General features: G+C 44.2%; 1 protein-coding gene across 2 annotated transcripts in view; it reads left to right on the top strand.

Annotated features, from left to right (window-relative positions):
* Positions 1-454: 454 nt before the first annotated feature.
* The window catches only part of CPQ (carboxypeptidase Q), a 386,524-nt gene continuing 376,002 nt past the window's right edge, over positions 455-10,976 (top strand). The window contains exons 1-2 of one of the 2 annotated variants that reach the window (XM_039253462.1): positions 832-930; positions 1,363-1,476. The gene's annotated coding sequence lies outside the window, so the exon portion shown is untranslated. Of the gene's footprint in view, positions 659-831; positions 931-1,362; positions 1,477-10,976 lie in introns of those variants that run through there. The other variant, XM_039253463.1, reaches the window with a different exon arrangement.

Raw genomic sequence — 10,976 nt, 5'->3', positions numbered from 1 at the left:
GAGAGACCTGGATTGCTCCGTGTTTCACAAAGATAACTGTTTGTGTTTGACAAGAGTGTAGTTAAAAAAGAAATTCAAATTTATCAAAACAGAAAACATTGAAAACACGTGAGCACACACTTAGCGACCAGGAATGCGTGTGACTTGTGGACATAAGCTACAACCAGGTGATCAGATGAGTCTCCTTTCTTCTTGAGCACCCTCATACAAATAATGCATAAACTGAAGATTATCGACGCTTCCAGATCTGCCAGCTTGGGGCATCTCCCCATCCCTACCATCCTCACCACTTCTGCAGCAGGCCTTCCCGGCCAGGATGGGAGAAAAACGGTTTAAGAACCAGCATCTGACAGCTCACTAAGCCTGGGTTTCCAAACTCCTTTAGCCAGGCTCAGCGACAGACCGAAGCCTGTCACGTTTTCTGTTTGGCGTCACAGCCCCGTCTGTCCTCACCTACCTGCACAGCACACGCTAAGTCGGCCAAGTCCGATGTCCCACCTGAGGCTACACCTTTGGAAACACAGAAACCCAGGCTTTGGGGACCGTTCTGGGCCTGAGGGCGACTCCTGAGGCCCCTTTGATCCCGTATAACGAAGCTGGCGCCTAGGACCCAGCGTGTGACTCTCAATTTTCCAACGGGGGCCCCGGAACTCGGAAGGTGAGGCCCCCAAGCGTTCTGGAGGTGGCATCCCGGCCCCCGCTCCCCCTCCCGCCCCCTGCGGCACCCCACACGCCCCTTTCCGCCCGCGGCGCGAGGAGGGGCGGGGGCCGGGGGCAGGGCCGCGGTCACCCGACGGCTTGAAGGGCCGCGGGCGCGTCAGGGGTGTGGCCGCCGCCACCTGAAAGCTGGGCCGCGAGCCTGGCCCCCGGCACCGCCGCCGCCGTAGCCGCAGCCTCCGCCGCAGCCGCCGCCCGCGAGCTGACCGCCAGGTGCGTTCGCCGTAGGCCCGCCGTGCCCGCGGGCGGCAGGGACCAGGCCCGGGCTCTTCCCGCGGGCGGGCTGAGGGGGTGCCGGCCCCGGGGATGGCCTAAGTCGCTCATTCGTGGGAGCGACTGACGGACGGGGCTGGGAAGCCACGGGAGACGGGCAGGCCGGGCGGCTTCCGTGACGAGGGAAGTCAGGGCCCAGAAACGGGAAGCCGAGCGCGGGCGCCAGGATGGAGGGGGATGCGCGGCCCTGGCGGGGCCTTGGTCCCGGGGCGGGCCCTCCAGCCCCTCCGGCCGGCGGGGGGGGGGGGGCTGGGCCCAGGCCTCGGGGCTGCCCTCCCGATTCCCCTGAGCCTCCAGGGCGCTGTAGCCGAGCTCCTTCGTGGTGTTTTCGCCTTTTACCTTGTGCTTTCGCTTTTTGGTGTGCACGTCTAGGTTCCCCGAGGGCAGGGCCTGTGTGGCTCGTCCCTGCTCCGTGGTCCTCCCTAAGTGGTTGAAGAAAGGAGCCAGTCAGTGCCTTTGAAATTGACCCGGTGCCTTAACACCTGAGTAAGTGCATGCGTGCCTGCGAAGTGGAGCTCAGTGGAGGAATGCACCACTGGAAAGAAATACCAAGTGCAGGCAGTGGAGACACAGACTTACGGCTCATCTTCTGGCGGATAGTTTTCCGAAAAGTTGTGTAAATGTTGCCCTCCTGTAAATCGAGTCATTCAGTGTGTCGCTTTAAAGGAGCTTTATTCCGCGCTGTTTCTATTTTTATTTTTTTAAAGTTGATTTATTTTGAGAGAGAGGGCGAGAGCGAGCGAGAGCGAGCTTGCACACAAGTTGGGGAGGGACAGAGAAGTAGAGACAGAACTGTGAGACTAGTAACTGCGAGATCATGACCGGAGCCAAGGTCGGGAGTCAGAGGCTTAACCCGCCGAGCCACCCGGGGACCCCTGTTCTATGCTGTTTTTAAAGAAAATAATCATCCGAAGCACATCCTCATATTTCCAGTTTAGGTAGATTTTTATATATGTGTTGCTTAAAATATGCTTAGGCTTTTTCTTGCTTGCGTTTTGCTTTCTGCTGTGGACTTTGGAAGAATCATTGTCACTATAATGTTATTTACTGTATTTCTGAAAGATCAGGGAGAATCTAAGGATAGAAACACATGGCTCTGCTTTTAGTAACTTTTGTAAAATCAGACCTTTCTCTTGAATTCAGGTCTGTGAAGATCTTATTTGTTTTCCCGGGACAGGTACTAGTGGATTTGTGAGCGACCGAAGAAGACTGAATGTAGCCCAGAGAGGAAAAATGAGAGACATTTATCTGTGTAGATGTTTTGGAAGTTATAATAGGTTGACTGCTTCAATACAGTTGATGACTGCATCAACTCCATAGGTTTCCAGACTTGAGTTCCAGAAAAGCCAGATGACTTTGAACTTGTCATTTGCTCTTTTTAGGTCTCAGTTTCTTCACCTCCAAGAGGAAGGATGGTTGGTGGGACCCCTTTCTTAGCTAGACTCCTAGGATACTCTTTCATCAGGTATTACAGGTGAGAGATTGTAGGAGACTTTATGGAATTTTGCTCACTTCAGCCGATCTGTTTGGGATTCTGTAGAATCCTGACCCTACTTTCTTCTCTGCACATTGCAGCTCATTCCTTATTCTTCTCCACATCTGCTACCAAAGAGCCTGGGAGCTCAAGATGAGAATAATAGACTCTGGGATGGAGGGGAGAAAGAGAGGCAAAATTTTACTCTGCATTGCCGGAGGCTCTTGGGCCTGGGTCTAACGTGTTTCCAGTGCAGCCCAGCCTGACAGTGCCATATATCTCCAGTGTATCTGGGGCATTGTATCGGTATTAATTTGCATGCATTTGAAATTAGTTATTATAGATCACAACATTTTGGAGCTGGAAGGGCCTTAGAGATTTTTTTTAATGGCACTTAAAAAGTCATTTTACAAACATATTAAAATATTTTTTGCATGCTACATTTAACAAACTCAAAGTCCCAAATGTGTTAAGTAAAAGAAAATTAATGTTACCTACTTCGGTTATTTCAAGTCTATTGGGACAAGTGGAGCCAAAAGTGGTACTTGGTGAAAAAGACCAACTTTCTGGAGCTCTTTTCCCACAGAACCAGTTAGGGGGTCATGAGTTGTTCAGGCATGGCATGTAACAAAAGTTGATATTTATGGGGCACTGATCGTGCAGCAAGTGCTGTTATATTTAATCTTTTTACTTATATTGCCCCATTTAATCCTTACTATAAACCTAAGAGCTAGGTACTGTTGAAATCCCCATTCAACCATCTGAAAAAGAAACTGCTTGGAAAATGGGAAAATGAAGTACTCAGAATATAGGCAGATGGGGGCAGGGTTTCTCCCGGAAATGTAGGCAATTCCTGCTAGGAGAGTCTGTGTGATGTTAGAGGATGGGGTCTCTGTTCATGTTCTAGGATATGCAGATATAAACTCTGAGGCATTGTGGGTAGATGAATTTAGGGTGGGGGCTTAGGGATGGAATGGTTAAGACTGAGTTATAGAGAATTGAATATATGTTGAATATATTGAATTCCATTGGGACTCTGGTAGACTCTGATACTTTGACCTAAATGCACATGCATCCCAATTTTTAAACTTATTCAGACTTAACCCAATTTAGGGAGGGTGAAATGGGTGACATCAAGAGCTACCATCAGCTTAAGAGCTTTGAACTGTGAGCAGAGAGCGTTATTATTTCTTGGGCTAGCTTTGTGTCCTTGCTAAGGCATTGCCTCCCAACTTCCTTTATAGGAATGGCAACTTCTATTGCTGAAAAAGTATAACTGAGACCATATCCCTGTAATCCAGGGACAGGAATGCAAGATGGGTTTCCAGGACCTTTATAAGTAATTGACGAGAGCAAAGAGGAAAAGAGAGCCCCATAAAATAAATGGAAAATTATTTTGTTTCTTCTTTGTCAGTCAGGTTTAGCTTCTGAGACCTTTCAGTGGCAACTGGAAAAACTGAGAGTAGATGCCAGTTTGATTTAGCTCAGGAGGCCGAAACTTTCTGCCCTGAAGGCTGCTGTGATAGAATAGGCCTTCCCATTGCTCACAAAGTTATGAAAAAAACATTAAGGCAACAATTTTTATTACTTGCCCTGGAGCTAGAGCTTGAAAATGTACTTTCTTCTCCTCCTACCCTCCCTAAACCACTTAGCTTTTAAAAACAAACAACCCATTCATGTGTTTGCCTCCATCAGATTATGAGTCCTTTCTCTTTATTCCTGGGCCCTGTTTCTCTAATGCAGTGAAGAAATTGGACTGGTATGCTTCTAGGTCTCTGGAATTTTTCTTTAGCTATTATTTTGTTTGCGCGTGTTAATTTCAGTGCCCATTTATTGAGTGTATACTATATGCCACATTACGATGTGTGAGATACTGAGTTTAAGTAGGAAAGTGACCGTTCCACAAATAATTGAACCACAGGGTGACGTGAGAGCGGGGGCATTCATTCTACTAAAGAGCTATGGTTAGAGTTATGGTTTTGAACTGGATTTTGAAGCTTGAAGGCCAAGGGGAGGGAAAAGTGCATTCCACACAGGAAGAACCACATTGGCAAGGCAAAGGAGTATGAGGGTATGAGCACTCCCACTCCCAGGAAGAGATGGGGGCTCAGTGTGGCTGCACTAGAGAGATCTTGTGAGGGTGGGCCATGTTATCTAGAGTTTTTTTTCACAGTGTGGATAATCTTTTTTAGAGTGTTTTTTTTTTTTTTTTTAAAAAGCTGAGTTTTGGATTGGAGGAGTCCTATGATTGTATTTTTCTTAGAAAATAGCTGCAGCAGTACTGCTCTGAAGACACTGGAGATGGACAAACGAGAAGAAAGGCGGAGGAAGAGGAGGAGACTGGTGCTATAGCACAAATGAAAGAGGAGAAGGGTCTAAATTAACACAGGTTTCAAAGATCCTCCGAAACTAGAGAGGGCAGGATTCAGTGACCAGCTGGATATTGGAGATAAGGTTTGGGGTTTGCTTGGCTGGGTGAATGGAGATGCCACGAAAGAGGCTAATAAATCTAAGATGAGGAAGAGGTTTTAGGAGAAAGACAGTGAGTAGAGGCAACTGTGGGGCATCTAGGGGAAGCTCCGCTCTCCGGCCTCGACTGTCGCTGTACTGCAGCATCACACAGTCGAGACCTGCCAAACGTTACGACAGATCCTCAGTCTGGAAAGAAAAATCCATTCAATAAATCACTTAAAAAGAAGGAAAAAAACCAAGCTGGACTTGTCTAAGGACCACTGCATCATATTTCATGTGAATTTGTGGGAACTCCAAATCTTACGTAAGTTCCAGTGGAGGAAAAAAGTTGGATACTCAGACAGTGAGGGGTTACCATAAGGCACCAAGAGGAACCAAAATAGAGCAATGTAGATGGGAGCGGTTCAAAGGAACAAAGATAAGCACATGGCAGGAGTGTGGCCGAGAGGACGGAGACACAGGTGTAGGCAGATTTGCAATACAGACATTTGAGCTGGCTCTTCCAAATAACAGTACTTCTTTAGTGGTAAGAATACCACAGGCGTTGGTTTCTCCTCTTACTCAGCTTTTCAGGAAGAGACAAATAGGAGATTGTTCAGAGGTGCTGGGCCGAGGGTTTGGTCTTTGCAGAGAAAGTGTGGGGAGACTTTGAACTAAGGGAAGAATAAAAGAGGTAGAGTAAGATAAAATGAAAAGGATAATGACTGAGAGGCATTTTCAGAACATCTAACTAATTCTATGACAAATAGCTGCTAACAGAGAAAAAAGGAGATTGATACAGCATTCTCTTAGTGTTGTGGCATTAGACTTACTTAGCAAAAAGAATATATTAGCATGGCACTTTATATTTAAGTGGAATTTTTACATTTGATTGTTACAGGAACCCTCAAAACTAGGTACAGCCAGGCACTGTTATCTTTCTCTTATAAACTAAAAATCGGGGTATTAAGCAGGCTGTAGCTTGCCTCAGACCCCCTGGCTGGCAAGAGCCCCAACCAAGCATTTGATGTCCAGCCCACTGCTCTGTCCATTGTATCAGAGCCTTGCTTTGCCTTGGAACCCTGGCCTTTTACAGTGTGCCCCCTCTCCTCTATCATGTCACATCCTGTAAAAGTAAAGCTGATGATATTTGAAGGCCAGCAAAGCCAAGATTTCTCAGGAGAGGCAGTGATAGAAAGTATCCTTAGCACAGTTCTGCTGCATACTGTAGGGATGGTCATGGATGGTTGTATATAGAGAGTATCTGTGGAAATCTAATGATACTTTCAATGCAATAGGAAAGTCTCCAATGTATCTTCTGATTAGTCTTCCATGAGGCAAATCACCCCTTTATAAAGTGAACAATTAATCACTCCTTAATGTATTGTCTAGATAAATCCAGACTTTCGAATATGGGGTTTGCTTAAAGCAAGACACATCTGCAAAAAGCTACATCTATCTAGATTATATTATATGTTGAAGACTTTTCTAACTTGAATATGAAATACGGAAATGGGGATCTGGAGCTGGATCCCTTAATCATTAGAGACCAGCGAAAACATATTGCATGTAATGATTTGCAGTTAAATCCATCTAGCTACCTTCACTGCTTACAAAGCACGGACCATTAGGACACTGGGTGAGGTGAAGCCTGGGAACGGCAGTGCTCCGAATTGATGGTGGGACCCACAAGAGACAGTCGTGAATGTAAATGTAAACAGAATGGACCAGGGTAGGAAAACCAAAAACCCTATGGGCTTTGACTCCCACACTGTTAAAATGAAATCAAGTATAATTCAAAAGAAAGATTATTACACTAGATCCAAAGTTTTATGTTGATGAAAGATAAAATCTGTAAGGGTGACAGAATAGTTGTGACTTTTTATGGGCCAAACATTTAAAAATACTTATCCTCAAAACATATAAAGGAAATGGTCAGAAGTACAAGAAGATGGCCAAAACAGTTTGCAGGAGTACCTTAAGATCTTTTGTTACATGACAAATCAAATAGACAAAAGACAAATGGTAGGATTGAATAATGTAACTAATAAAGTTGAAGAATATAATTCACAAAGATGAACAGGAATGTAGGAAGTTCTAATAATAAGACATACCTAATAGTAATAAAATAATACAGTTATTTATATTATGTATGAATATATATGGATGTGATATATAGGTACACATACATCTTATTTTTATTATGTATCTGTGTGTATATATGTGTGTGTTAAATATATGATCTTTGAGGACAAAACATGGAAGTCTGCACTATTCTGACATTTCACTGCTTACTGAATCCCAATTTTAGGGTTTGCCACTTAAACAAATCACTCACTGGCACCCATGTTCTCTAGAACATAGAATGTTTAAGAATATGGGCCAATTTCCTGTGTTCAAACCTCAGCTCTGCCACTAACACCTGTGTGACCTTGGACCAATTACATATACTCTCTCTGACTCATTTTCTTCATTTGTGACATGAAGGTGATAATTAAAGTGCTTGTGCCCATGCCCTGCTCCCTAGAACCTGTGAATATGAGAGGTTGTATGGCAAAGGAGATATGCAGATGCAATTAAGATTGCTAATCATCCACGTTTAACTGGGAGGATCATCTTGGATTGTCTGGGTGGCCCAATTAACAGTGAAAGGGGCAGAAGAGGAATAAGAGACTTAGGGAGATGTGACTATGGAGGAATGGCCAAAGAGATGTAATGCTGTCTGCTTTGAAGACGGGGGAAGGAGGCCTTGAGACCAGGAATGTGGGTGGCTACACAGAGCTGGAAAAAGACAGATATCCCCTTCCAGAGCCACCAAAAGGAATGCAGCCATACCAGCACTTTGATTTTTACCTGGTGAGTCCCGTGTTGGACCCCTGACCTACAGAACTGCAGGTTAATACATTTATATTGTTTAAGCCACCAGGGTTGTGGTAATTTGTTACAGCAGCAAGAGAAAAATAATGCTGTTTGTTGTAGGATTTAGAAATATAACTAAACATCTAGGACAGGCCTGACACATGGTAAGTGCTGTCATTATCAGCCACTGTTCTTATTCATTGGTAGTTGAATTTCCCTTGTCTTTGCTCCTTTTTCATAGTTGTGATTATCTAAAATTGTTGGAATCCCCTGAGCCCTCAACCTGACCAGTGCTGGGGCCCGAGGTGTTTCTTCCTCTCGTGGTGTCCACACTCAGTGTCCTGCAATCTGTCAAAGTTACCATGTAGGTATTCTTACCAGTTTGTGGCTCCAGTGGCTTGTGGTCGAACTAAGCAGATCAGGGCTTTATCAGCTCCTGAGTTTCACCCGTGTCTTCAGATTTTAGGGTGGTAGTTTGCGCTGCATCCTTATTACCTTGCTAGGTCAAAGGAAAGTTGTTGGCTTTCAGTTCGTTCCATTTTATTTGTTGTTGTAAGGACAGGAGTGATGACTTTCCAGTCTTCCGTGTTGGGGCCGAAACTGGAATCCAGGGCCACGCTCTCATTACCCTGTGGCTTGAAGGAGCTCCTCTGACTCAAGAGATCTTCATTTCTACACCTGAATTCTCTCTGACTTCCCTTCTCTGGGTTTTAACTCATCAGTTTCATTCCCAGATACGCTGTTTCTGTGTTTTCTGTTGTGCTTAATGGCACCTCATTCTTCAGGATTGTAGATAATTTGATGTGTCTGAAATACAGGGTACAAAACAGGCTCAAAATCTGGGAGTTTATCCCTAACTCTCCCCTTGTCCTCCAGAATTAGTAAGTCAGCAAATGCTGTTTATGTCTACCTGTTATAGCTTCTGAATTTTTCTGTCTCCCTCTCCTACCATCCTTTTCTGTCACTGCACTAATCATACCCCTTATCATCTCTTGCCTTGACTGGGCAGAATCTTTTAAACCACTTTACCTTCCATACAGACTTAAGAGTTGGATCGTAGGCTGGCTCATACTACTTCCCTACTGCAAAGACCTATGTTTTGAGAAATTGTCTGTGGAATAAAGTCTGAATGCCTAATATGGCATTTAAGGTTCTTAAATATCTGGCATTAAAATATATTTCTGAGTGGGGTGCCTGGGTGGCTCAGTCAGTTCAGTGTCTGACTCTTGTTTTCATCTCAGGTCATGATCTCACTGTTCGTGCCATCTGTCTCTGTGCTAACAGCATGGAACCTGCTTAGGATTCTCTCTCTCTCTCTCTCTCTGTCTTTCTCTCTCTTTCTCTCTCTCTCCCTCTCTCTCTCTCTCCCTCTCTCTGCCCCTCCCCAGTTCGTGCACATGTGCTCTCTCTTTGTCTCTCTCTCTGTCTCTCAAAGTAAATAAACTTAAAAAACAAAGTATTTCTAGGGCACCTGAGTGGCTCAGTTGGTCCGACTTCGGCTCAGGTCAGGACCTCACGGTTTGTGAGTTTGAGCCCCGCATCAGGCTCTGTGCTGACAGCTCAGAGCCTGGAGCCTGCTTTGGATTCTGTGTCTCCGTTTCTCTGCCCCTCCCCCACTCATGCTCTGTCTCTCTCTCAAAAATAAACAAATATTTGAAAAAATGTATTTCTGGGTGCATTCATGGTGTTTTCATTTACCATATTAGTTTGCTAGGGCCGCCACCACAAAATACCAGACTCAGGGACTTAAACAGTAGATTATTTTTTCACAGTTCAGGAGGCTGCAATTCCGAGATTATGGTGCCTACAGGTTTGGTTTCTCCCCAAACCTCTGCTTGGCTTGCAGATGGTCATCTTCTTCTATTTCCTCATACAGTCTTCGTTTCTGTTCACGTATCTGAAATTTCCTCCTGTTATAAAGACCCTGTTCAGATTGTATCAGGGCCAACCCTAACACCCTCATTTTAACTTAATGACCTCTTTAGAGGCCTTATCTCCAAATATAGGCATTTTCTGAGCTACTGAATTAGGATAGGACTTTAACATACATATTTTCATGTGTATGGGGAGGGGGGCACAGTTCAGCCCATAACACCTCCTGTATTCCTCAGTGTATTCTATGTGTGTTTCCAGTCACATCATGAGTGCACATCAAGATCTGGGAGGATTTTAAAAATAGTGATTCCTAGGTCCCACCTATCTGTAGGTCCTGAATCGGTGAGTGTGAAAGGGACCTGGGAATACATTTGTTGTGTGCATGTGAGTATATTTAAATGTTTCCCTACTGCTTTAAAACATCAAGCTTCCCCAGGCTCTTTATCCTTTCTGGAGAACATATAATAAATGTTCAGACTTTTGCTCATGGTTGTTTAACTAAAAATACCCTTCCCACTATACAGCTATGAAAATTAATCTATCCTGCAAGATTGAACTGAAATACCATCTTCTCTGGTATTTCTTACTTGTGACAACCCTGCTGTATTTTATCATTTCTTTATTGTAAGTACATGAGAATTTATTTCCTTTTATATGATAGTCATCTGACTTCTTTGTTCACTAGCTTCCAGGCCAAGGATGGCATATTCCTTATTTCTGTATAAGGAAATATGCTCTGAGCATAGTAGGTAATCAGTCAATATTTGTAGTATGAATAAGTGAATGAACTCATTAATAAATGATTGTAATTTTTATGGCTTTTTATACAGTGGAGACCACTGGGTAAAGAAATAAGCTTATCAAATATAAAGTGAGTGGCAGAATTTTTATTTTTGAATTAAATATTTTTTTTAATGTTTTTTTTATTTATTTCTAGGAGAGAGAGAGAGAGAGAGACAGCATGAGCAGGGGAGGGTCAGAGAGAGAGGGAGTCACAGACTGAAACAGGCTCCAGGCTCTGAGCTGGCAGTCAGCACAGAGCCTGACGCGGGGCTCGAACCCACGAACCGCAAGATCATGACCTAAGCGAAAGTCGGACGCTTAACCGACTAAGCCACCCAGGCGCCCCATTGAATTAAATATTTTTAACATGATACATGAACAATGTTCTCTCGAAGAGGGCATTGATAATCAGAAGAGGATACAGGGAAGGCATCAAAACAATTTGTGATAATGGCAGCTTTTTTTTGCATTGCATTTTTCCAAGCAGACTATGAATGGTTCAGTTCCCTTTTTTAAATTTTTTTAAATGTTTTTTAAAAAAATT

Source organism: Hyaena hyaena, unplaced genomic scaffold (genome assembly GCF_003009895.1).
Source record: "Hyaena hyaena isolate Hyena2069 unplaced genomic scaffold, ASM300989v1 scaffold_452, whole genome shotgun sequence".
Classification (NCBI taxonomy): domain Eukaryota; kingdom Metazoa; phylum Chordata; class Mammalia; order Carnivora; family Hyaenidae; genus Hyaena; species Hyaena hyaena.
The sequence above is the reverse complement of the archived record's forward strand: the minus strand, read 5'-3'. Positions and strand labels throughout refer to the sequence as shown.